General features: G+C 46.2%; 1 pseudogene; it reads left to right on the top strand.

Moving 5' to 3' along the window:
* Window positions 1–20,398, top strand: part of LOC126007285 (rho guanine nucleotide exchange factor 37-like) — a 43,925-nt pseudogene extending 23,527 nt beyond the window's left edge.
* Window positions 20,399–26,164: the final 5,766 nt, after the last annotated feature.

The raw sequence follows: 26,164 nt of genomic DNA, 5'->3' as shown, positions 1-26,164 counted from the left end.
ATGAGTCAACAGAGCTGCCATCCTCATTCTCTATGCATGCTGTTGTCCTGAATTGTTTCCTCATTGCCACACTTAGAGTGTGATTCTTACTCCGTGTTGCGATGGGGTTCGTGTTGCGATGGGGTTTGTGTTGCAGTGGAGTTTTATTACATATATTTTCCCTGTGCTCTTCTTTGATTGACACTGGGATCAGGAAGTAGCTCCAAGTGTCGCTTTTAAAAGAGTCTGCCTCCGTCCAAGGCCAGGTAGGAATTAACCACCATTGATGTGGGCTGGGGCACTCCTACCTGCAGTCCAATGCTAGAGAGATGATTTCCCTGTGGTCTTCTTTCTTTTTATTTCTACTTAATGTTCATATGACTGTTTGGTCGTCTTGGTACCTCCATTATTTCCCCCTCCATTTGTTAGGCAGAGCAAGATGGTTCAAGTTGTGCACTTCTGAGTAGATCTATATACTTTGCTCAAGAAAACCCAGGGTCACAGGAGAAGGGCAACTTTCCTGCCATTGTGTTGTTACTTGGAGGAGAGCTCAAATCCTGGTCCCAGCGGTGGCTCCATCCACCTAATACCAGCCTTCTCCCTCAGGCCACAAACTGAACTCTATTGGTAATCTCTTTGCAGAGGATTACCAGGTACTCACTGCTGCTGCAGTAAATCCTGAAAGCACCCTCCCTTTGACAAGTGCCTATCCTTTTTTTTGGAGGGCTGACTCTGCCCTTCAGGATGTGAACACCAACATCAATGAGTACAAGAAGCGCGAGGAAGTGGGTAAGGACTTGGGCACAAAGGGCAGCAGTAGCCATGTTTCTCATCCCAAACTGCTTCATCAATAAAGGGAACCCAGTGGCTCTTGAATCACAACCTCAGTAGTAATGTGGGCTGTCGGTAGGTTTGGCTCAGTTTTCTGGCCTCAGTTCCCTGAAATTCTTCACTTATTTTATTATTATTTGTTTAGGAGCTACACTTGTTGGTGATCAGGGCTTGCTCCTGACTCTGTGCTCTGAGATCATATGTGGTATTGTGGATTGAACCTCCTGGCAGCGGCCATATGTAATATCAGAGATTGAACCAAGGTCAGCAAAATGTCTTTATCACCATACTATGTCTTCAACCTTTTTCTTAAAATTCTTTTTTTTTTTTTTTTTTTTTTTTTTGGGCCATACCCGGAATTGCTCAAGGGTTATTCCTGGCTGTCTGCTCAGAAATAGCTCCTGGCAGGCACGGGGGACCATCTGGGACACCGGGATTCGAACCAACCACCTTAGGTTCTGGATCGGCTGCTTGCAAGGCAAACACCGCTGTGCTATCTCTCCGGGCCCTTTTCCCTAAAATTCTTTTGGCTTGCTCTTTTCTACTGAGCCAGCCTAGTCTACAGACACCAAGGACTGTAATCTCTCCAGGACCCACACCTGAAAAGTACGGCCGTGGAGCGTAGCTCTTGCCAGGTATAGGGTTAGGGAGGAGCCATACCAGGGCCCTTATCCCTAGCCTGAGGAGTGCTGGGAGGCTTGGCAGGCCCCCAGCCGTCCTTGTCTTTTCCCCCTGACTCCAGGCCTTCCCTGGGTGCCAGCTCAGATGGCCAGAAGTCGGTTCAGGTGAACTCTTAGTGGTCCTCAGGTTCCCCCCTCCTTCCGTCCTCCAGGGGGGAGGTGCATGGGGAGGAGGGCGGGCAGACATTTGGCTTCCGGTTTCCTCTTTGATTCTGGAGACCAGCTCTTGCCAGGTATGGGGTTTGGGGAGGCCCCATACCAGAGCCTTTCTCCCTAGCCTGGGGAGCGCTGGGAGGCTTGGCAGGCCCCAGCCATCCTTCTCTTTTTTCCCTGACTCCAGGCCTTCCCTGGGTGCCAGCTCACATGGTCAGAAGTGGGTTCAGGTGGACTCTTAGTGGTCCTCAGGTTCCCCCCTCCCTCCGTACTCCAGGGGGGAGGTGCATGGGGAGGAGGGCGGGCAGACATCTAGCTTCCGGTTTTGTCCTTGAGTCTGGAGACCAGCTTTTGCCAGGTATAGGGTTTTTCTCCCCTGGACTTCAGTCTTTCCCTGGGCACCGGTCTAGGTGGACTCTATAGGGGTCAACAGGCTTCCCCCTATCTCTCCCTATACTAATGTGAATGTGCTCTGGGAGGAGAGCAGGCTGTTCTAGCACTGGTTTATGTTGGGACAGTCAGTGGAAATTTTTTCTCTTTTTTTTCATATTGGTAGTATTGTGTGCATATATCTATAATATCCATCTTGTATTGGGACCTTGATTCTGCCCTACAAAGCTCATTTCTAATATTTTACTGCCTCAGTCCCAACCCTTACTTCCCCCCATCCTCCCATGTAGGTGCAGGTAATGACATGAAGCTCACCACATAGAGTGATAAGTGCAGTTAGAGAAATAACTACACTGAAAACTATCATAACAATGTGAATGAATGAGGGAAAAAGAAAGCCTGTCTCGAGTACAGGTGTGGGTGGGGTGGGGAGTAGGTAGATCTGGGAAATTGGTGGTGGGAATCCTGCACTGGTGAAGGGGGGTATTCTTTACATGACTGTAATCATACAACTACAATTATATTTGTAATCATGGTGTTTAAATAAAGATAATTAAAAAATTCTTTTTGGTCTACTCTTCACTGTGTGTCAGCTTCTCTTTAACCTGGCCTTCTTTAGAATACGAAATGCAATTCCCATCCTAAGACTCACATTGCACAGCACAACCTCTGGGATGAAACAAGGTCCATGCATCTCCCCTTAGCTGTAACTGACAAATCATAGATTCCCTCTTATGGTACCCATTTGGGTCATACAGTTACCTACTCTGATTGGCTTAGGCTTGGTGCAGCACTTGGCTTTGAACAGATCACTGTGGCCAGGGATTGTGGGAGTATATGGAGTGATTCCAGCCAGTCAGCACTCACTCCTTAGTCTCAAGTGAGGTCAAACTACATAGTTCTGAATGGTGGAAGAGAAGTGGACAGGGGGAAAATCTATGTAATTGTCCAGAGAGGAGATAGAGAACTTGACCCTTCAGGCTAGTAACAGAGAAAGGCTTGGGAGATACAGCAGTGCCCCAAGTAGAGAACTTGATTGCACAGTTGCAACTCTATAATAACAGTACTGTAACTACTGTTAGCTGGCATTTTTTTTGTGATCATCATCCTGTGTAAAGTACCAGTGTTAGTGTCAACTCATGAGCAGGGAAACGAGATCTTCCTTTGTTCTAAGTACAGAGCTGGAAAGGGACAGAACCACTTTTTAAATCCACACCTGGGATCAGGTGACCTGTCAGTAAAAATCTGGCCTGGACTAGCCAACACTGGCAGAGAACCTTAGGCAAATCATCTCAGATGAGAAAACAGTCCTGAGAGGCCATGACAACACACACGCCCTACTCTGCTGGCAGTGTCCTCCTAATGGCCAGGATGTGGATGCATGGGAAGAGGGTCTTAGCAGGCACCTGGCCAGGTTGCGTCAGGACCACTTGCCTTTGAGGTTGGATTGGTCCCAATGTTCTCCCTCTCCTCTGTCCATGTAGCCTCCAAGTACACCAAAGCAGAGCAGATGATGCTGCGAGAACAGCTAACCCACATCAACATGCACACCCTCTTTAAGAAGACTGCTTGGCTGAGCCCTGCTAAAGCAGGAGGCAGAGCTAGTGTCCAGGGTGAGTGTGCTTGGAAGAGGGTCCTGCCAAATATGACATCAACTACCTTAGGGCTATATGGTGCAGTGGTATCCTCCAGATGAGAGGAGAAAGAGGTTGTGGAGGCCCAGGAGTCACATTACTGTACTCTGCACACACTCATCCAGTCTCTGCAAGGCTAAGGTGGGACTTTTTCATTTCTGGGGACCCTTTATACTGGTAATCCCAGATCTAATCTCTGTGCTAGGTACCAGCCTCAAACAGCTATTAGAAATAATGTGTGTGTGTGTGTGTGTGTGTGTGTGTGTGTGTGTGTGTGTGTGTGTGTGTACGTGCAAAGACATAGCTCAGTGATAGGGCATTTGCCTTGCATGCAGCCAATTTAGGATGGATGGTGGTTTGAATCCCGGCATCCCATTTGATCCTCCATGCCTGCTAGGAGCGACTTCTGAGTGCAGAGCCAGGAGTAACCCCTGAGCGCCACCGGGTGTGACCCAAATCCCCCCCAAAAAAGAGAGAGAGAGAGAGTGAGAGGGAGAGCAAGAGAGTGAGTGATGGAGTGAAAGAGTGAAACAGAGGAAGAGAGAGGAAGAAAAAGAAAGAAAAGAAATGAAAAAAGAAAGAGAGAAGGAGCGAGAGGAGTGAGAAACCAGGTTGAGTATCTGTTCTTAGCTAAACATTATTGCTGGTGTGTGTGTGTGTGTGTGTGTGTGTGTGTGTGTGTGTGTGTGTGTGTGTGTGATGGTTGTTTGGTTTTGGACCGCACACATTGGTGCTCAAAGCTTACTTTCTAGCTCTGTGCTTAGGGCTTACTACTGGCAGACTCAGGGATTCGTATGAGATGCCAGAGATTGAACGCAGGTCAGCTGAGTGCAAAGTAATTGTCTTGCCTTCTGTATTCTGACCCTCCCCAAATATTTGATCCACACAATGAAATAAGTATTTTGGGGGGGATGTGGGAAGTTTGGGACCACACCTGGCTATGCTCAGGAGCTCCTTTTGGCTCTGTGCTCAGGAGTAATCTTTGATGCTGCTCAGGAGACCATATGTGGAACTGCAGATTTGAACCTGAGAGGAATGGCCATATGCAAAGCAAACACCTTAATCCTTGTACTATCTAGTTCTGAAGTGGGTATTTTTTTTTTTTTTTTTTTTGGTTTTTGGGCCACACCCGTTTGATGCTCAGGGGTTACTCCTGGCTATGTGCTCAGAAATCGCCCCTGGCTTGGGGGGACCATATGGGACGCCGGGGGATCGAACCGCGGTCCTTCCTTGGCTAGCGCTTGCAAGGCAGACACCTTACCTCCAGCGCCACCTACCCGGCCCCAGAAGTGGGTATTTTTTTATTATTTACATTTTTCAGATAGAAGCCAAACTCTGCAGTGCTGAAGAGGGAATAAGGTGTTGGAGACCAAACAGACCTTACATAATAGGCATGTGCTCTACCACTTGAGCTCTCTTCTTGGCCCCTTACAGTCCAGCCTCAGACCTCTCTGAGCACTTTCCCAAGCTCCTACAACCTAGAAGCATGAGATTAAGAATATTAATGCTCTGGGCCCAGAGAGATAGCACAGCGGTGTTTGCCTTGCAAGCAGCCGATGCAGGACCAAAGGTGGTTGGTTCGAATCCCGGTGTCCCATATGGTCCCCCGTGCCTGCCAGGAGCTATTTCTGAGCAGACAGCCAGGAGTAACCCCTGAGCACCTCCGGGTGTGGCCCAAAAAACAAAACAAAAAAAAAAGAATATTAATGCTCTTGTATCTGATTCTGTGGTCTGCATACAAAAGCCAAAACTGCCTCCAACTTTCAACTGGAGTAACTAGCTTTGATGGGCTGGAGATTGAGAGTCTGTGGAAATAGGGTCCCTTGTGAGGACTGTGGCCCTCATGTAAATATGCTTGGCCCTCAGATGCATAAATTTTCTTTCAGACTGAAGACAAGGAATTTTATGAGTTAGAAGAGGAGTTCCAGTGGGTGTCTGTGTGTATAATTGAGATGAAGAACAATGTGGCTGTTTACCTGGATATTCTGGAGGTAAGCGACCTGCACATACAGTGGACAAATGAAACTGAGTTCTATGATAGAGGCATATGGGCTCTGTCAGTCAGTTGGCAAAGTTAGCTACTGAGCCCTCAAGCTTCCTAATGGGCTAGACCAGAATAAACTGGGGTCAAAACACTGCAAAGGGAGCCTGCAAGACTAATTTCTCCAGTGAGGTATAGAGACTCAGGTACCTAAATGGGGACAGGCCGCTAATGTCACCAGATATAATATGCAAGTATGCAAGGCCTGGTGATGAGGTTTTTTTCATCAAAGATAATACATGATATTTGGAATTTGAACAACTAACTAATTGAATGAATGGATGCTGAAGGGACCTTGGCTATTTAATTCAGGCAGTTGTTGCCTTGTGGCAACATATATGCAGGGGAGCCAGTTCTGATGTTAAGGGAGAACAAATCTGAGAAAATTCACTTTAAATGGTATGTCCATGTGAGCAGTTAATTAAAAATCAACATTTAAATGCTATGCAGACCCAAGAAAATACATTTCTACCAACTGATTAAGCCCACAGGAATACCAGCTTGTATTCCTATCCAGCTAGCAGTCCCTTTCCTTGCCAGCAGCCCCTTCATTCTTGTCACTGGTGCTGACTCACACTTTCCTCTCTGTCCCTTCCATGTGCGTTTTTTTCTCAGTTGAATCTATTCGTGAAAGCCAGCTGGGTCAGGCTATAATGGACTCTTATATAATGGGATTTAGGTGAAGGTATTACAAGTCAGTTAAGGGAGGGAGGTCTAGCCTCTTGTGAGTGACTCATGCTTCATCTGGTCCCTTCCTTGCCCTCCAACTAGAGAGATTGAAGCAATTTAGAGAACCAGATGGGAAGGGAGGAGACTCAGAGCCATGTCATGAAGAATGACAGGGCTTGGAGAGAGTAGGCAGAGGCTCAGAGAGACTCTTCTGGCTTTGCAGGGATGAATACTTAGAAGCATTAAGGCTGTGTTTCCTGGACACAGAATTAAACTTCAGAGAAACTTTTGGCAACAAGTCCCATAATGAGGAAGTGACTCCTTCTTTTACTCTTATTTCTGGGAAAGTCTCATTAACTGGTTTATTTAGAAGAGGCCAAGTGATATCCAGAGGCATGCAGTGATATCCAGTCAGAAGTCAATCCTCTTGGTAGTTATATTAGTTTCTTTCACAATCCTATTTGTGTCAGTCATCACTGACTTTTCCTTCTGGTAGTGTCATAAGATATCTCCTTTCCTTTCTTTTACTTTGTTTTGTTTTGTTTGGGGGCCATATTCAGCAGTGCTGAGTGGCTATTCCTGACTCTATGCTCAGAAGTAACTCCTGGCAGGCTCGAAGGATCATATGGGGTGCTAGGGATTGAACCCAGGTCAGTCACATGCAAGGCAAATGCCCTATCTATTTGCTATCTCTCCAGACCCTCCTTTATTTTCGTGTCATGATGAGAATGGGCCTCCCAAGTCAGTGGCAGTGCCCACCATGTTGTGGTACTCACAAGGGGTTACATATCAAGTTGTGGGGCTTGATTATGCAGCCATGGTGCTGCTGTGAGGATCACTCCCCCTTTGCTGGGAGTGACAGTCCTATAGTTGTGCTAATGCACAGTGTGACAGTGGTGCAGGGCAGCTGGACATTTCTTATAGAGCTGTTAATCACAAACAGCAGAGCTGTTGGGCTGGGTGGTACATGGCTTGAAATAGGAATGGTTCGTTATTTTGCAGAATCAAGTGGTGTGTGGTAGGGGGAGTTGTAGGGGCATGGCAGGAGGATGTCGAAGTTCAGGAAGCACCAGAAATGGCTCTTCTGAGGAAGACCCTTCTAATCCTACAGGTTGTGCAAGGTTAGAATAGTCTACACTCTCCTCCTGTTGGGAATGTGCAGACTGCCACGGCAGCTTCTTCAGACACATGGCTGAAGAGTAGTTGGTGCCAGATGGAAGGCTGTGATAGGCTGTCTCCTGTCTGCATGTTGCAGACTTTCCTCTGCTTCTTGCCACAAGACTTTGCTCTGGACCTATCTGGAAGCACTGTGGTGGAGTACTACAGCCTGGCAAGCAACCTTCAGCTGCAGGCCTTTCCTGAGTTTGTGACTATGGACAGGTGGCAGAACCTGTGATTGTATTCAGAAGTCAGGCTCTTCACAGGCCTTTCATGCCCTGGCTGCCCTGCTAGTCATCAGTGCAGATTTATTATGAATGTATTGCATTAATAAAAGTAGCTCAGCTCACATTGATTAAGCCTTACCCCCAGTCAGGCACTGTGCTAAGCCCTGTACATGTGCCACCTCCTTAATCCTCACAACGTGAAGGTAATTACTACTAATAGCCCCATTGTGCAGATCAGGCTGGAACTTCAGAAAGTGTGGCCTCTCTGGTAATTCTATCGTCAATGGCAAACTAGGTTCTGGCCCAAAACACTAGGCCAAACTGTATAAACTCCTCAAACTCTGTAAGCAGTCATATTAAAATGAGATGCCGTGTACCTCTCCCATGCCAGGAACACTGCTAAGCTCATGACGAGCTTCAGTCCATTGTCTCAATGGGCACATCAAGAACCAGAAAAGCTAAGAGGCTAGAAGTGACAGCATTTGGTTGAGGAAGGACTGACAGCATTGCCTCGATGCTCCTTCGCCCCAAGCCTGCTCTCTAAACACCTCTTTCCTGGCTCCCAGCTCCCCTCTCCCCACAGAAATTGTGGATAGAAGGCTGGTGTGAAGGTCCCTATGCAGCCTGGCTGAAGTCCTAACTGGTCCTCAGAAGCTGATCATGAAGTGTTTGGACAAACTGCTGGACTTTGAATGGATGGAAGAGAAGATATTAGATATTAAATGTGGGTCGTGTGACCTATGATGGGGAGACAGCTTGGCACACATACTAGGTACTCAACTCCGTGCTGGTGGCTGACACTGCAGTGGCTGGGCCTGTGGACATTTGTGGCTCTCCAGAGGGACTTCTAAAAGCAAGTGCTGCAGAAAGCAGAAGACTGCTTGGTCCACCCTGGCACTGGGTTCCTGTGGGCTCCTTTATAAATCATCACACCCTTCTAGCAGCTTCTAGAGACAGCGGGGAAGGTTGGGTTTCCAAAAAAGCCATTTGGTGCTTAGAAGGAACCGCAGAACCTTTCATATCTATTCTCCTGTCATGAATAGAATTGGGCCATGAAAAATGAGGCTAAAACTGGGTGTACAAGCTATATCTAAGCCCTGGAACCCCGAAGAGAAGACTGCTGCTGTAGAAAATTGTCCAACAATGGGGCTGGAGCTATAGCACAGTGCTTGCCTCGCTGGCAGCCAACCTGGGTTCGATCTAGGCATCACATATGGTTCCCTGAGCCTGTCAGGAGTAATTCTTGAGTGCAGAGCCAGGAGCAACCCTGAGCACCACTAGGTGTGCTCCACCTCACCCCCCCAAAAAAGAAAGAAAATTGTCCAACAACAAGCCATGTTCTTCCCTGAAAGTGAAAACAAAGCTTTGGAGCTGGAGATAGAGATAGAGATAGCTCAATGAGCTGAGTGTATGCAGAAAAGAGATCCAGGTTTGCTTCTCAGCATTGCATGATCTCCCAAGCAATGCCAGGAGTGACCTCCAAACACAGATGTAGGAATAACCACTGAGAACCACCAGGTATGGCCCACTAAAGAGGGGGAAAGCATTTTTTGAAGGTCTTTGGGAGAATTTCCACATATAGTTTCAGGTATATAAGTGCTGTAATGTGAGGGAAAATAGCTCAAATAGGCAGAGTTGCCTTCCAATCAAATGATGATCATGATCAAATGATTTAAAGAGGAAAGGACAGAAGGCCTACCAGTCAGTGCAGGGATAGATTGACCCTTTGAAAGCCAAATCAGATACTGCTTGCCAGTTTCCTTGTGAAGTGTGACACATTTCTCTAAATGACCCAAATTCAAAAATGCTAACATAATGAGGGTGGTGTATATGGTTTTATACCTGGGTCTCTAGAAGAAAAAGTGTAGAAGTAAATAGATGCTCAAATTCAACCATCAAAGTTCCCTCACTCAGTTCTCATTTCTTGAGTTTTAGATCATCTTATACTAGCAAACAACAGACTTTTTGCACACGCTAACCTAGGACGGACTGCAGCTTGATTCCTCGGTGTCCTATATGGTCCCCCAAGCCAGGAGCAATTTCTGATCACATAGCCAGGAGTAATGCATGAGTGTCACTAGGTGTGGCCCAAAATGCAAAAAAAAAGTTGGTGACAAATCTCTTCTATGAAATTAGTGTTGAATTTCTCAAACTGATGTTCCTGTTGCTTTTACTGTTTCTGAGAGCTGAGTATTTGTTAGGTACCTATCTATTAAAGACCTGCTTTGCATTATCATGATTAATCCCCATAAGAACCCTACAGAGTAGGTATTATTATTGTTTCTTTTATTATTATTATTATTATTATTATTATTATCATCATCATCATCAATTAGTTTGGGGACACACATAATAGTGTTTGGACACTATGCCTGTCTTTGTAATTATGTCACTCCTAGTAGTGCTAGGGGAACCATGCAGTTCCAGGGATCAAATCTGGGTCTTTTGCATGTAAATCATAAGTTTTAGTCCACTAATTTCTCTCTGGTTCCTAATATTGGAATTTTCAAGATTGAGGTTGATGTAAGAATCAGTACCCAACTGCTATAGTGCTCTCTGTGCCTTGGTATCAGACAAAGCTGGATAGGCTGTGAATTCCAACTTCTGAAAAAGCCTCACAGGAATATTAGTACTCCTCATCCTATGCTTTGTGCTCCTCAGCTTGGCTTCCCTCATCCAGCTGCTGAAAGGAAAATTCATTGAAGATTTGCTCTCCAATCCCCTCATCCCTTTCTATATCTATGCTCCTCTCATCCAATTCTGCTCTTCTGATTATGACCAGCTTCTTTGGGCACAGGCTCCCTCCTGGCTTTGGGGTGCCTTCTCCACTCCTGCCTGTCCTCTCCTACCCTTCACAGCACCTGCATGTAGCAGGTGATTCCAAATAAGTGGCAGCTGTACCAGGCTATGGCACTTCTGATTCCCTTCTCTTCTCAGGCAGGAAAACCCATCTGCCTCCTCTGAGCTCCAGCAACCCTTACCCTGTGCTTATGTTAGCACTTCCAAGAGCCTACTGCTGTGGGCTGATGGCTGAAATGTGTTTTTTTTTTCTTCTTTGAAAATAACCGAAGGAGTTACTTCTTTTAGGTCTTCACAGTATTGAATACAGAATAAAATTTCATACTCTCTTTTTAACTGAATCAACCCTGAGTCATCTGCAAAAGAATAGGAGAGAGAGAGGAAAGGAGGGAGGGAAGGAGGGAAGGAGAGAAGGAGAGAAGGAAGGAAGGCAGGCAGCAAGTAATGAATTTTCCTTGTTTGCCTATGACCCAGGTTCAATCCCAGGCTTCCCATATGATTTGCTGAGTGGTTCCTAAGTGCAGAACCCTGAGATTTACAGAGTGTGGCTTAACTCCCCTATAAATGGAGCCCCAGGCTACAAATCAAGGATCTGGTGAGACATGAGTCTTGAAGCAAACATTGACACAGGAAATAATCCACACAGTGAAAAGGTACAAGAATGGGTTCAGATGTTATCAGACAGTGACTGTCCAACCCAGAACCCCAGATCCCAGACATGAAACTGACACAGGTCCCAGCAACAGCACCAGGAACCAGACTCTGCCCAGGGAAATTCTGAACGCCACCCTGGCACCAACTTGCACCAGTTATATCATGACATCCTGACATGAGGAAACGGCAACAACTTGAGCTAGGAGAGGGCTGCCCTATCTCACTATCTAGCGGTATGATACAATTGGGAGACTTGTCCTCCTTTGCCCTAAGCAAAAACCAAAATTGCTATTTACAGAAGGCTGACCTTGACAAACATGGACTGGACAGAACCTAGCAAGGGACCAATAAGGAAATTCCTAGACTAGGCCTCAGCTTCAGATTCATACAAAAACCAAGATCTCTAATCCCAGAGGTCTGACTTTGATAACTGCAACTGAGCAGAACTGCTGGAACCATGCTGAAAGACTATAGCTTAGGCTCTGACCTAGGATCTCAGCAAAAACCAAGTCCACTAATCACAGAAGATTGATTACAACAATGATGGATGGAACAGAACTCCTAGAACCGTAAAGAAAAACTCTCTTAGCCTTCATCCTATGACCTACACAAATAACAAGATCTCCAGCTACAGAGGCAGGATGTCATCACCCACATTTGAGTGGAAAGTTTTTTGGCGCCATAAAAAGACCCTGGGGTGTGTAAAAGAGTGAGTACAGAGCCTGTAGTTGTTCCCATGGCAGTATGCTACAAGGGCGGAGAAACCCTGTATCTGTTAGGCCAAGGGAATTCCCATTCTAATTTCCCCAATGTTTACTGTACCTATGCAAAAAAAAAAAAAAAGGGCAAAGAAAAGAAGAAACACAACCCCTTTTTAAGCAGTTGCTGGTCTTTTTTGTTTGTTTGGTTGGTTTTTTGGGGGGCCACACCCATTTGATGCTCAGGGATTACTCCTGGCTAAGCACTCAGAAATAGCCCCTGGCTTTGGGGGGACCCTATGGGATGCTGGGGGATGGAACCGCGGTCCTTCCTTGGCTAGTGCTTGCAAGGCAGACACCTTACCTCTAGCACCACTCACTGACCCTGGTCTGTTTGTTTGGTGTTTTTTTTTTTTTCCTCTCTCTCTGTTTTTGCTTTCGTTTTTGTTTTTAATTTTTTGGGTTTTTTTTTTTTTTTGGTTTGTTTCTTCATAGTTTACTCTTTTTTTCTTAATCCTTTTTGTACTTTTTTTTTGTTACTCCCTTATTGATTTTTTGTTTTGTTTTGTTTTTGTCTTGTTTCACTTTATTTTGTTTTGTTACTTTTTTTCTTCTTTTATCTTCTTTCCCCTTTCTTCTTCCAAAGGGATACTTCCAGCACCTCCTCCCATATCCCTTCTTATATTTCCAGTAGAGCCACATTACTGGATTCACCTTGATCAGCATCATAATTGGGGGGAGAAAAATTAATGGTACCAAGACCAGACAGTTGTATGTCCATTTGGTGGAAATTAAAAATGATCAGACTTGCACACAAAATCCAAAGTCAACGGCAACATAAATGATACCCAATCTACATCAAGCTGTACATGGGGAGAACAGTTGCACTAGCATTATGGGGGGTTAGGGGAGAGGGATGAGGGGATGCATGCTGGGAACAGGAGTGGAGGGAAGACAACAATAACATTCATTATTTCTATTTGCCTTGAATATTACTGTGAAAGATTTGTAATTCACTTTGCCCACAATAAAATAAATAAGTAAATAAACTCTCAGCAAAAAAAAAATGGGTTCAGGAAATCCAGCACTCAAGCAAGGAATCTCACCACAAGCCTTCTGCTCCTAAGAAGGAAAGCAGCTTAGTGGAGGAGGACCGAAGAATGAGTCCTTGCCTTCCTGTGACCCCTGCTTTTATTGACAAGAACCAGGCCACACCCCAGGGTGGGAGAGGAATACAAAGTAGGGAATAATCCAATATTACCAGATGAAAGACACCCTAGGGTAGTGTATGAATATTGACTAGGGTGGAACTAGTAATCCAACACCCTCACATGCATACACACATACAAAAAAGGAGAAGGAAGAAGAGGAAGAGGAGGAGGAAGAGGAAGAAGAAAAGGAAGAAGTGGATGAAGAGTAAGAAGAAGAGGAGAAAGGAGGAAGAGAACAAGAGGAGAGGAAGAAAAGATGAAATTAAAAAAATAGATGCCATTTTCTGGTTAATCATTGGGCTATGAACTGTGAGGGCCTGCCAGTGTCTAGTGATGGATCATGAGTCTGTGTCCCTTGGGCCCTTTGCCTGAACCAGTCCTTGGAGACTAGGGAAGGCCTTCAGGAAGTTTTCTATATCCTGGAGAAAACAGGTTCAAAATCAGAGCCAAAAGAATTTAATTTGTTGCTAAGCATAGAGGACAGTTATCTGTTAGTTGTAGGATTATATTGTCCCCCTGGTTGTCCATTGTCTAACAGGACAAGGTTTTGATTGAGACATGAGTTGCAAATGATTGGTTTGCAAATTTTCCCTTTTCTAAATCAGATTCCTTTTATTAAAATTTTTATTAAAATACCTTTTTTTTCATCATTTAAGCACCGTGGATACAAAGTTGATCATGATTGAGTTTTCAGTCACAGAATGTACATCACCCTTCACCAGTGCACATTTTCCACCACCAGTGTCCCCAAGTTTCCTTTCCATGTCCCTCCACCCACCTGCATTTTACTTTTTCTTTCTCTCCATTTTTGACACTGTGGTTTGCACTATTGTTAATGAAAGGGTACCATAATTATTACTTTAAGTAATAATCAACACTGCAAGTGTTGGCAGAGGCTGCTGAATTTTCTGATGGTGGGTGTGTGTATGTGGGGAAGCCCACCCCATTTTAAGAATACTCCAGTATTTTTATCCAAGAGACTTGTCCCACCGGGGAGATTTAGCTGGATGGTTTGGGGCCTTACTTAGTGAAGCAATGGGTTACTCCTGGTTCTGCAGTCACCTAACTCAGTAATCACTCATGGAAGGCTTGGGGAACTATATGAGATGCTGAGGATAAAATCCAGGTGGGCCACGTGGAAGGCTCCCATTAACTGCACAGCACGTTACCTGCTATACTATTTCTTTGGCTCTGCTCATATTTTTTCAGTTCAGTTGTGGAACTTGGTCATTTCTATGGAGAGTGGAGGGTGTAATTGTGGGCAAGTTGAAAACTTTTTTGAGGAAGGAAGTAAAGATTCACGTAGTTGGAAGGCCTATGTTAGCAGCCTCAGGCCCTGCTGTGTTCTGCACAAATACAGTTAGATCTCTAACTTCCACTTCATCTCCTAGCTGCTTCCCTTACTGGCTGGCTTTTGTTCTCAGGCTTTTTATCTGTCTTGTATAAGAAATGGTTCCTAACTGCTCCACGCATAGACTTTTCCATCCCAGGATTCAAAGGAGAGGGATTTTTTTTTGGTTCTCAGCCTTCAGGTGCTCTGCCTAAAGGGAGGTTTCCTATTGGCTTTCCTTGATCCATTCTTCAGCCCTTGGGCTGTAAAATGGATTGTAAAATTACCCCATGCACCTTATCTCCAACCCCAGTTGAATAAGTCTAAAACAGAGCAGCTGCACGAAACTATCCAAACCAGGCTGATGGTGAAAAAATATATAGTTTGGCAATCTTCTTCATATGAAAAGTGAGCTGCCTGCCAGAATTGTGGTTTTTATAGAGTACATAGATTACTCCCAGGTGGGGAAGTAAGAATAGAGTAAAAGCGGATAGCTCAAGCTATCCTGATCTTGTCCCACCCAGGTTTACATATAAGACAATATTTGTTTGGGGGGAAACCAAGTTGTAAACAAACAGATACAAAGAAACCAGGATGATTTTTGTTTTGGATAAAATAAACATATAACCTAACAATGGATAAGCAGAAGGAATGACAGGATGGCTAATGTCCAAGGATAGGCAGGACCCTTGGGTTCACCAAGGGATGCTTTCCTTTGGGGATAGTCCAAATCAGTGGTTAAATGGCCAAGGGATCATTCCCAGGGATATTCTGCCAGACAGGCCAGATAGTTCCATGTTCAGCTCAGTGATGCAGGCTCTCCTGGGCAAGTAGGCCCTGGAAAGCTGTATCCGTAACATCAGCAGGACGGGGACAATTGACCTGACATTACTATGGGGACATGGCCCTCCTTCAAAATAGGTACCTCAAAGGCTACAGCAGCCACTGGCTGGTGGACACCAGAGGTAGATGGACATTGCCCATTTTTCTCCCATTGGGGAAGCATCAGTAGAAGAAGGAGCGCAGATGGGGCCATCCCTGGACCAGTAAGACTGTGCTCACCAGCAAGGAACATGCAACCAGCAAGTGAATATGCAGGCCTGGCGCCTGGCTGGCCCAGTGCAATGCATGCGGTTGAAGATATTCCCCCAAGTGTGGTGCATGTGCTGCATGCAGGTGAGACAGAACTCTGAGACTTGTGGTCAGCAGAGCTGGACAGAGGGGAATTTTAGCATTCCTCTTAATGCTGGGGGGCTTGCGTCCAGCTAGTGGGCAGATGTGAGAGGTTCTAGACAAAACAGTGGATACCTTGTCCTGCTGTACTTCTCAGACCTTTGGTATATACTTAGTCACAGCCCCCCAGTGTAAGAAGCCAAGAGGCAAATGGCATCAAAAACCCAAGGAGCATGGCCCCACAGCATCTTACAACAAAGGGTACATGACCCGCAAGCTATGTGGGACTATTGGGAGAGGTCTACAGTTTCCTTCCTTTGGATAGTTTGTTAGAATTGTCATTTAAGTATATTCTTTGTTTTTGGTTTTTCTGTTGATTTTCTTTTGTGGTTTTTTTTTTTTTTTTTTTTTTTTTTTTATTGAGTGGGAGAGACATACCCCGCTATGCTCATGGCTTACTCCTGGCTCAGGACTGACTCCTGGGAGTCATTGGTGCTGGCCATATCCAGCAAAGTTTAATGCTTTAACCTCTGTACTATCTTTCCAACCTGCTAAGTATCTTAATTTTAGATGACTTTAAAGAGTAGAGTGCATGCTTTTGCATGTGCTACTCTTTGAATGCAATCCCCAGCACACTGTGGGCACCAAGCACTATTGAACCTGAGAAAAACTGCATGCTGGTCCCAAGCACTGAACTTCACTACCTGCACAGCTGGGATGAGTATTACCAGGTGTCCCTGAGTCCTAGACCCTCCAGATATGTATATAGTGTATAAGGTATTTTTATTTATTAAATTGTATAGGGGAAGAATAAGTTTTATAAAGTAAGTTGATGGTGCTAAGGAAATGGTACAGCAGGTAGAATATTATCCTAACATGCATGCAATCCAAATGTGATTTCTGGCACCACATATTCATCTAAACATCACTACGTCAAGTCCTAGAGGTCCCTAAGTACCACCACGGTGACCTGGGTAATTCCAGGCACTATACATCACATTCTTTTTTTGTTATTTTTTGGTTTTTTTTGGGGGGGGGGTTGATGCTCAGGGGTTACTCCTGGCTAAGTGCTCAGAAATAGCCCCTGGCTTGGGGGACCATATGGGACGCTGGGGGATCGAACCACGGTCCTTCCTTGGCTAGCATTTGCAAGGCAGACACCTTACCTCTAGCGCCACCTCTCCGGCCCCAGCATCACATTCTTATGCTCTTGCTTTGTCCAAGAATTTCTGATGGATCTGAAGGCCTCTGAGTACTGATTAGGGGGCCTCCCTACATTAAAAAAAAGTTGATTTTAAAAACTAAGATTAGGGGCTGCAGAGATAGCTTTAGGTAAGGCATTTGCCTTGCATGCAGAAGGATGGTGGTTCAAATCCCGGCATCCCATTTGGTCTCCTGAGCCTGCCGGGGGCTATTCCTGACTGTAGAGCCAAGAGTAGCTCCTGAGTATGAGTATCCTTGGTATGACCCAAAAACCAAAAAAAAGAAAACCCAAAAAAACTAAGATTATAGTATACATTGGGCTAAAATTAGAAAAGAATTTGTGACTCAAGGTAGAAGCAGCTGAATGGGAATCAAGCCAGGACTCTGAGGTCAGGAGTGCTGGGCTGGGATCAAGCTCTGCCACACTTAAAATGGCAGGCTTTCAGAGAAGTTTCATTGCCTTCAACCTTGAATCTTATCTGTGAATTAGAGGTGGCAGAAAATCAAATGGTCCCTAATGACTGGCCAGCTCTGGAAAAGCATGGCTATTCCTAGGGAATAACCAAATACATCCTGAGAAAGAGCTGGGCCACTGACTGGAGAATAAGGGCACTTTCTATTCCTCTTTGCTTACCCTTCCTAGCCTGTCCTGGGTGGGGCAGCAATATGATTTGGGCTGCTCCTAGGCAAAGAGTAGGACAGGGATGTCAGCCCCTGAGAGCAGCTTTTATTCCACTCCCGCAAAAAGTCTTTGAGTGCCAGAGCAATAGCAGTTGAGATGTGCTTCATCTATGAGGAGTGGGTTCTGTCTTCAGGGCATACAGAGACTGGGGAGTAAGGTGATGTAATGAGCTCCCCAAGTGGCCTTTCAGTGCTTGGTAGCTGCACAAGCTGGCCTATCACCTTCATAAATTCCATGAAAAGCAGCAGAGTAATTGGCTGGCACCATGTAATGTTCCATCTATTCCTAGGCTATCAAGGCTACTTGCCTTTTGGGAAGCTGGAGCGGTATCACATTATCCTTAGAGAAGAGAAGTGCATAGGGCAGATGGGGCTTCCTGATGACCTCTGACTCCAGTTCTGACAACCGGTGACCCTTATCACCTTTGAGCCCATCCCTACCATCCCCACAGTGACCCAGGTGAGTCTATAAAAGTGGGAGACCCATCACCTCAGGACTTCCTGGACAGGATTTTGATTTTCCTTTTATCTAGTGAGACATGCACCCTGTTAAGGCCAAGACCATGATTATAACTATATTTGTGTCAAGACTGAAGGAGGAACCCATAAAGAGGAGTCCCCACCACTGCCATATTGACAAGAGAGTGGACCCCTTGTTCACAAGAGTAGGACAAATAGGATCCATCTTCCCATAAAACTACCCATCGATCCATTCATTCATTTATCCATCCTTCCAATGATGCACCCATCCATTCATCTATCCAATGATCTATTCGCCCATCTACTCATCATTTTCCATCCATTCAAACCTCCACTTACCCATTATAATAATACATCATCCAATTATCCACCTATCTATCCAATAATCCATCCAACTATCCACCTACCCATCCATCCATTCATTAATGACCCATCCATCCATTAATGTACTCAGTGATCTGTCCATCCAGCCTTCCACCTATCCATACATTTATCCACCCATTTGTACATTCAACCACCTACCTAGCCATCTATTTAGTCATATGCCCATTCATCCATCCATCCATCTATTCATTTTTTATGAGAACCAGAAGTAGGTTTGGGCCCTTGCCATTCTCTCATTTATAATCTGGTCTGAAGAAAGGACCATTAATTATTTGCCATGTGAATATTTTAACATTAAAATGTGCTAAGTGTCTGAGCCCTGGCAGCTCAGGAAAGGGCTTTCTGAAAGAAAGCTGCTACTCTCAGGTCTAAAGGGTGATCAAAAATTCACTGGATAAAGTGGGAACATTGTGGTTTGAAAGGAAGGTCCGCCCCAGAGTGGAAGAACTAAATCTGTGAAGGCTCAACAGACAGCTTCCAGATTCTCCAGATGGAAGAAGGTCATCTCTGGTGACCCAGAGATCCATGAAAGATGAGCATTAAAAGCAGTGCTATCTATCCATGCAATCACATGACTCTTCTGTGAAGGGAGACATTTCAAAGCATGCTTCTGTCTATGTTAGACTCAGTTGGCCACATGTGGGCCTTTCCTGAGCAGATGTCTCAATGAGGCAGATGAAATTTTTGGGAGACTGACTGGTAGGTGACCACTAGTAGTGTTGAGCAGCGTTAGGGAATGATGAAGATGTTCTGGATTAGACTGTGAAGATGGCTAGTACAACTGTGAACATAGGAAAGGTGGCTGAGTTGTGGCCACTGCAAAGGTATGTATGATGTTAGTTAAATTAATCTCAGCAAGCAAATAACTGGGCAGTCAGTGAAGGGTTGACAGGACAGGAATGAAAGGCTGTTGTGCAGCAGGAATGGCTATGAGGTAGAGATAGCACCTCAATGCCTGTAAGCATCTGCCCATGGAGATCATGCTTACTGGAGCTGGTGACCTGAAAGGGAACCATACCAGTGATCAAGTAATCACAAAGATCTAGGCAAGGTGCACCCTAAACCACCAAAACAAATAAACAAGGAAGTCAGGGATACCTGGGCCAGGGATTGAGGGGAAGAGCTCAAGTGTGGCTGCAGTGATGCTTCTGTGGTCATAACCCCAGAGGGTTGGATGTCTCCACTCTCCAGAAGAAGCCCACAAGGTCCTCAGCAGAAGCTTGGCAAAGACCCTGCTCCTCTGAGCAAAGGAGTGAGTTTGCTGCTGGCACCAGCTTCAGAAATTTGGGGTTATCTTTGTGACTCCACTCCAGGGATCCACTCCAGGGATCTGTGGGGCTCTCAGCTGCCTATTGTTGGGGATCACCTGCTGCTTCCTCCTGGCCCACGGGCTGCTCAGGGCACAGGTGGACCTTTCCAAGGCTCCTCACTGGCTGGTTTCTCAAGCTTGGCCCAATAGGGCAGAAGGAATAGCAATAATAGAAGCACCCTTCCCAACATTTTCTAATGCCTTTCCCCATCAATGCCTATCCATCCCCTCTGGGGAGGGGTGAAAAGCAGGTGCTCTGATCCCTGCTCAATCTATGGCTACTGTGGCCTAGGAGCACTTGGAGTGTAACCAGACAGGCCTGTGTTGCTACCATGTGGCATAGAGTCATTCTCTGCCTTCTCCATTCTCAGTTCCTTATTTGGATAAAGGGGCAGTGTACTACCTTGAAAACTCATGGCTGCCATCCATAGTGACTCAGGATCATAGAGAAGGAAAAGGGTGACAGGCTCTCCAAGCTGAGAGAGGTCCTCCTAACTCTTGGAGCCCTTCCCTGTGTTTCAGGTGATGGCCGCATATCCATTCATTGCCAGAAGCAGCTATGAAGTGAGTCTGCTGGCTGGTCAGCTGGTAACCATCGTGGAGACCCAGGACAAGATGGGAAACCCAGAGTGGACCCTCATGGAAGTGGAGAGACAGCAAGGCTATGTACCCTCCAACTCTTCCTGGCCTAGGGCTGGAGTCTCCCCTTTTTAGTGGCCTTCTCAGAGCTGAGTCACAAGAGCTAGGAGAGGTCAAAGGCTGAAAACAAGAGGAAGAGAAAGTGAGATTGTAAGCACATAGGAGAACAGAGAATGAAGGGCACCAGAGGGCAGGGATACCTGCAGTGGGCCTTCAGGAGGGCTTGTGCTAGAAGGCTCCTGAAAGGATGTTGTGTCCCCATTGTGAGAAAACAGTAGCTTTGAGCCACTATAACTTCTGTCTGTTCTAACCTCTGTACTTTGGGGCATGCCTAAGATTGGGTCTCCCTGCAAAAGGTGCCTATGGGTGCTGTGTGGTTGCCAGTGGGCCCACCCAATTGTTCATATCGGGATACCTATTGGCCACCTTCATCTCTCCCTGCTCAGTCAATGACTCTGAGAGCCTTTGGTAGGGGAGGGAATCCTGGGCTTGTGGAGCAGTGGAGAGTTCCCAGGACCTTCTTGGCTTGGCATGAGAGTGGGTAGGCCGACTCACAGCTCTAGAATGTGTGTAGGCTAGATGGACACAGTTCCTAGGAAAAGAAGACTGCCGGTAGGCAGGTAAGTGTTGCTAGGCACAGGCCATGCACACTGTCATTGCCTCTGCACTAGGGGACAAATGGACTTGTGAGCCCCAGAGAAGTCTGGGAAACAGGTGATGCCAGGGTCCCTGTGGGTGGAGAGGTGAGATAATGGTTGGCTTTCCTGTTTCCAGAACAAGAGGAGCTAGGGGAACTCCTGATACTTCCAGGAGACTGCCAAGAGGCAGCAGAGGACATGGCACCAAGCTGTGGGTGCTTTCACATAGGTCACAGCCTGAGTTTCCCATGCAGACAGACCTGATTACAGGGTTGTGGAGAGTGTGAAGGACTCTGATGTTGTGCCCTTGATAGGAGAACATGCTGGCAGTGGGCTCAGCACAATCCCTGCCTTCAGCTGGCAGATAGGAGAATGGTGCTGATATGCCCAGACCCAGACAGGCAGACACTATAGACAGAGGGATACTATGGACAGACAGGTGCCAGATAGGTAAACACTATGGGCAGCCACTAAGCAGACATTGAAGGTAGGTACTGCAGCACAGTGATAGCAGACAAAGAGCAGACAATGTGGATAGACACTGCAGCAGAAAGTCAGGGCAAACACTGGTCAGACATTGAGAGCAGACACTGCAGCGGACTTCAAGGGCATACACTGCAGCACAGTGAGGGCAGACATTGAGTCAGAGACTGGGCAGACATTGAGGGCAAACACAACAGGCGGACAGAGGCTGCTGATCTTCACACGGCCACTCGGAACGCAGCTCCAGACCTGCTCTGGCAGAAAGTCTCTGGAACTTGGTGAGATCCTGTCATTCCAACCCAGCATCAAGAAACCAAAACCCTCCCAACAGTTCATGTTCAAGGAAGTCCCACCCACTGGGCAGATGGGGGTCTCCATAACTGGCTCGCAACCTCTAATGGTCCTTTGGGGAACGGCAAAATTGCAAGAGTCACAGTATGACCTTGAGTGCAAACCAGCACACTGTGAAATTTAATACAGATGACAGACTCTGGAGCTAGTCCAAGTTGGAGTGGGTATAAAAATAGGTGGCAGTTTATATTTATTTCTAAGAACAGCTTGAGGCCGTGCTTAGTGTTGTTAGCTACTATGTGGCGAACTTTGAGGAAGTATATGTGTGTGTCTTGTCTACAACTTGCCTCCTCTGCGTTATAAATGCTGGAGTCTGACAGACCTGGTACCGACGGCACCTTTCCAGGTTCAGCTGACACGATGCACTTTCCTTCCTCTTCCCTGCTCAGAGGTCTGATATGAGTGAAAAGCTCAGGGGAACAGTTAACAAAGCAGAGCATTTGTGGTTTCTTGCCCTGTGCACTAGAACTTTGCTGCCCAAGACCAGATCCCACCCAGATTCTGGTATAGTTGGTGTTGGGTGAGTGGTGGTGGCTAGGTCTTAGAAATTAGAAAGCTCCCTGGGTCCATCTTGTGGTCAAGGTTGGGGACCTCTGTCCTAACCCTCAAGGATGAAGATGACCCTGGGATCAGAAATGTCCCCAGCTTGTTCCTGCCTGACCTGGATATCAGCTACCATGTTTTCAACAGGCAGCTTTTGAGGTGATTTAAAATAGGGCTCCTTTTTATTTATTTGGCTGATTGGTTGGCTTTGAATTCACACCTGGCAGCACTCAGGTGTTACTCCTGGCTCTCTTCTTTTAGAAATCTGGGATACCAGAGATAGAACCCGAGTCAGCCACATGCAAGGCAAATGTCTTACTTGCTGTGTTATCACTCTGGCCTCTGAAAAATTGGGCTCCCTTTTCTGTCAGATCGTAGAATGTGTATTTATTGTCATTAAAAGGGACCTGAGCACAGCTTGATGCTTGTGTTGGTGTAAAGAAAACATGGGGAAGGTACTTGGAACATAATTTCTCTCATGAAGGAAAGAGAATACACGCAGTAGGGAATGAAACAAGAAGTTGCTCAAGTGTGAGAGATTGCCTAGAGGGCAATTTCCAAGGCCTGCTTCTCTGGGAGATGCCGCACTATGCCTTTTCCCAGTGCACTGGGAAAAGTGCACTGGGAAAAGACCTAAAGCACTTGCTTGGTACTTGTCTGAGAACCAAACTGAGAAGAACCAGTGCCCACCAGGGCTGTTTGCTCTTGCAGTGCAACAAGACACTCTGAACTCAGTGGCTCAACCTCATCTTGAACATGAGGACATTATACCACCAACAATGAATCTTAGGTGATATGCTGAGCTCTAGCTTGTGGCTAAACTACTGGAAATAAAAGACTTTCAAGATGCAACCACATTGGATTTTGTGCGACTCTGCCTTGTTGGATGCCCCAAGGTCCACTTGATTAGTGGACATGCATTTTATATCAGAATGGCACTCCCCTCATTCCTAAGTTCACTGGTGAGTGTTGACTACAACTTTGGGTCTCCACAAGAATTAACTGCTGGCAATACAGCCAGAAAGTAGGCAGATGGGGTCTTATCCTCCCAAAGGAGGAGACAAACACAGCAAGTTTGTTGGGCTCCATTTGTTGGACAACAATGAGAAATTGATTCCCATCCCCTTGTCCCCTTTTGTGGGAGATCTTGGTAATATTTATCCACAGCAAGTAATCCACACAGACAGGAGGGTTAAAGGGTAAAAGGTTGGGCAAAGAGAGTCCTTTGTCAGCCTGTGGCTAGCTCCAAAACACACCTTGAGCCAGCCAGCCAACTCTGGCAAAAGACCCTGAACACCTCGCTCCCAAACAATGTATTCGACTCTTAACAGCACCCCCACCTGGAAGGTCAAGGTGGGACAACAGGCAAAGAATAATCTTATGGAAATGTTTTTATATACAACACAAGTCACTCACCTCTGCTCTGAGTATTAGGAGAGGGGAGAACAAGTGATCTTAGAGCACCAGGAGGTGTCAGACCCTAACTCAGCATTGGCATCCAAGGTAGGCTTCCTGGAAGTAGTCTCCAAGCTGAGATTGGAGGAAGGGTCCAAACATCTAAATTTTAGATGTTTAGCAAACCTCTAAAACATAAGAGTGAGAGATAAGCATGGCCAGGAGCATTAGGTTTCATATAGGGGCATGACACTAAAGGGTTTGAAACAAAAGCATGGCTTTCCCGAATTATTTTAGGATCCATTTTTTGATTGATCAGGAATCTCTCAAGGCACCTTCGTGAGCTTCAAGTAATGGATGTTCATTACTAGAGGACACAGGAACAGGAAATCAGAACATCTCCAGTCATATCCTAGTCACCAGTGCTGGTGTTTCCTGTCCACCTGGAGGCACTTCAGAAAGGCTCATGATGTGCTCACCCTAGGCAGCTCCAGAGCTTGGGAGGTCAGTTTCATGGAGCAGGCAAGGGCTCTGTTGAGTGTTTCGGATCAGGGAAAGCCAGAGAGAGAGGCCTGCGGGACAGATGATGTCTATGCCCATCACATGACCACAGGCAAATAAAAGCAGGTGCACTCCTCTTGGTTCCAGATGTGAAAAGCTCAGTGAGCCCCTGGCCTACTTATTGTCCTCCTGTGGTCCCCACAGTCCCCTGAGGGTCCCCTGCCTGAGCTTCTAATCCAGGTCATGACAAGAATTGAGGAAAATGCTGGCAGCTCCTTCACTAGCTCCTGTGAAATTTTTATTGGAAAATTTTAAGCATAAATTTTTTTCTCTCATATTTAAAGTGGTGCAATCTGTTCCTTCAGGAGTGGGGAAAGTCATGATTGAAACACCCAGGTAGGTAGAGGTAGTGCGGCCTCCAGCAATAGCTAATGCTGTGCTGTCAGAAGGTGTGAACATGACCACCAGGTGGCGCCAGGGTTCCGCAGCACCAGGGAGAGCAGGCAGGAGCCTAGAAAACAAGGCATCAACTCACACACCTGGATGAAGCTCCTTGCACAATCAGGATCACAGCTGCAAGGACGGTGCTGGATGTATGTGGACACTGGGGTCCAAACTCCTGACCAAGCCAAATGCTCTAGGTCCTTTCATTCCTCCAGACTCTTGGAGAGTTTTGTAATACTGCAATGTAAGTTCTTAGCCCCAAAAGAACAGATGCCTACAGTAGAGGCAGGCAGAGGAATTAAAAGGGACAGTTGGGGGCATTAGTGAGGAAAGTGGACACTTTGGTATTAGAACATTGCTTACAAATCTGAATGACTCAATAAAAAATTGTTTTTCGATGGGACCTTTTTGTTTGTTTGTTTTTTGGGTCACACCTGGCAGCCCTCAGGGGTTCGTTCCTCCTGGCTCTACGTTCAGAAATCGCTCCTGGCAGGCTTGGAGGACCATATGGGATGCTGGGATTCGAACCACCATCCTTCTGCATGCAAGGCAAACACCCTACCTCCATGCTATCTCTTCAGCCCCTGGGACATTTTGAAAGCAAATTGTGGGGGGGGGGGGACTTAGCCCAGGATAATTAATATTCTATGACACAGTTCTCATTATTATGAATAATTTAATTTTAACTTTTTTTTGGGGGGTGGCCACATCTGGAGGTGCTCAGATCTTACTCCTAGCTCTGTGCTCATCCTTGTGCATGCAAGGCTGCTGTACTTTCTCTCCAGCTCCTTGTAATGGAGACTTTAGCAACAATGACAGAACACTTAGAACAAAGCTGACAAGACTCACCTTTCTCACTCTCTTGGATGGGGACAAGGCCTAAGACCACTTGTGAATCTTGAGGCTGTTTGGTACCAATATGGAGGTGCCTGTCTGGTATGGGTACAGAGCATTGCCATAGAGGCTGCTCTCATACCTCGGTGACATGGCTGGGACTTTGTCCCCTCTGCTCCTCTAGTCCTGCCAACCTGGGTTAGAGGGAGCAGGCTATATTTCTAGACTCAAACCTGTCTCCAGTGATGGCTCTGGGATTGTCCCCTGGGTCTGCCACATTGAACAGATTGCAATAACTAGGCAACCATGCACCTTGCTGGGGAGCATCTTTGGCCATAGGCTCAGGAATTTTGGTAACCCTGAAAGCAGGGGCAGCCTCTCAAGATGTTACCGGATGGGGCCAGAGCTATTGCTGTAGCACAGCAGTAGAGCATTTGCCTTGCACTCAGTGACCCAGGACAGACCTGGGTTCTAACCCCTGATCCTATATGGTCTCCCGAACCTGCCAGGAGCAATTTCTGAGTGTAGAGCCAGAAGTAACCCCTGAGAACTGCAGGGTGTGCCCCCCCCAAAAAAAACTTAAAAAGATGTTCTAGGAACCCAGCTTCTTTGGGCACCAGCTTCATTGCCAGAGGCACTAATAGCAGATTAG

This window comes from Suncus etruscus, chromosome 4 (assembly GCF_024139225.1).
Source record: "Suncus etruscus isolate mSunEtr1 chromosome 4, mSunEtr1.pri.cur, whole genome shotgun sequence".
In the NCBI taxonomy this organism is placed as follows: domain Eukaryota; kingdom Metazoa; phylum Chordata; class Mammalia; order Eulipotyphla; family Soricidae; genus Suncus; species Suncus etruscus.
This window is presented reverse-complemented; position numbering and strand designations above follow the sequence as displayed.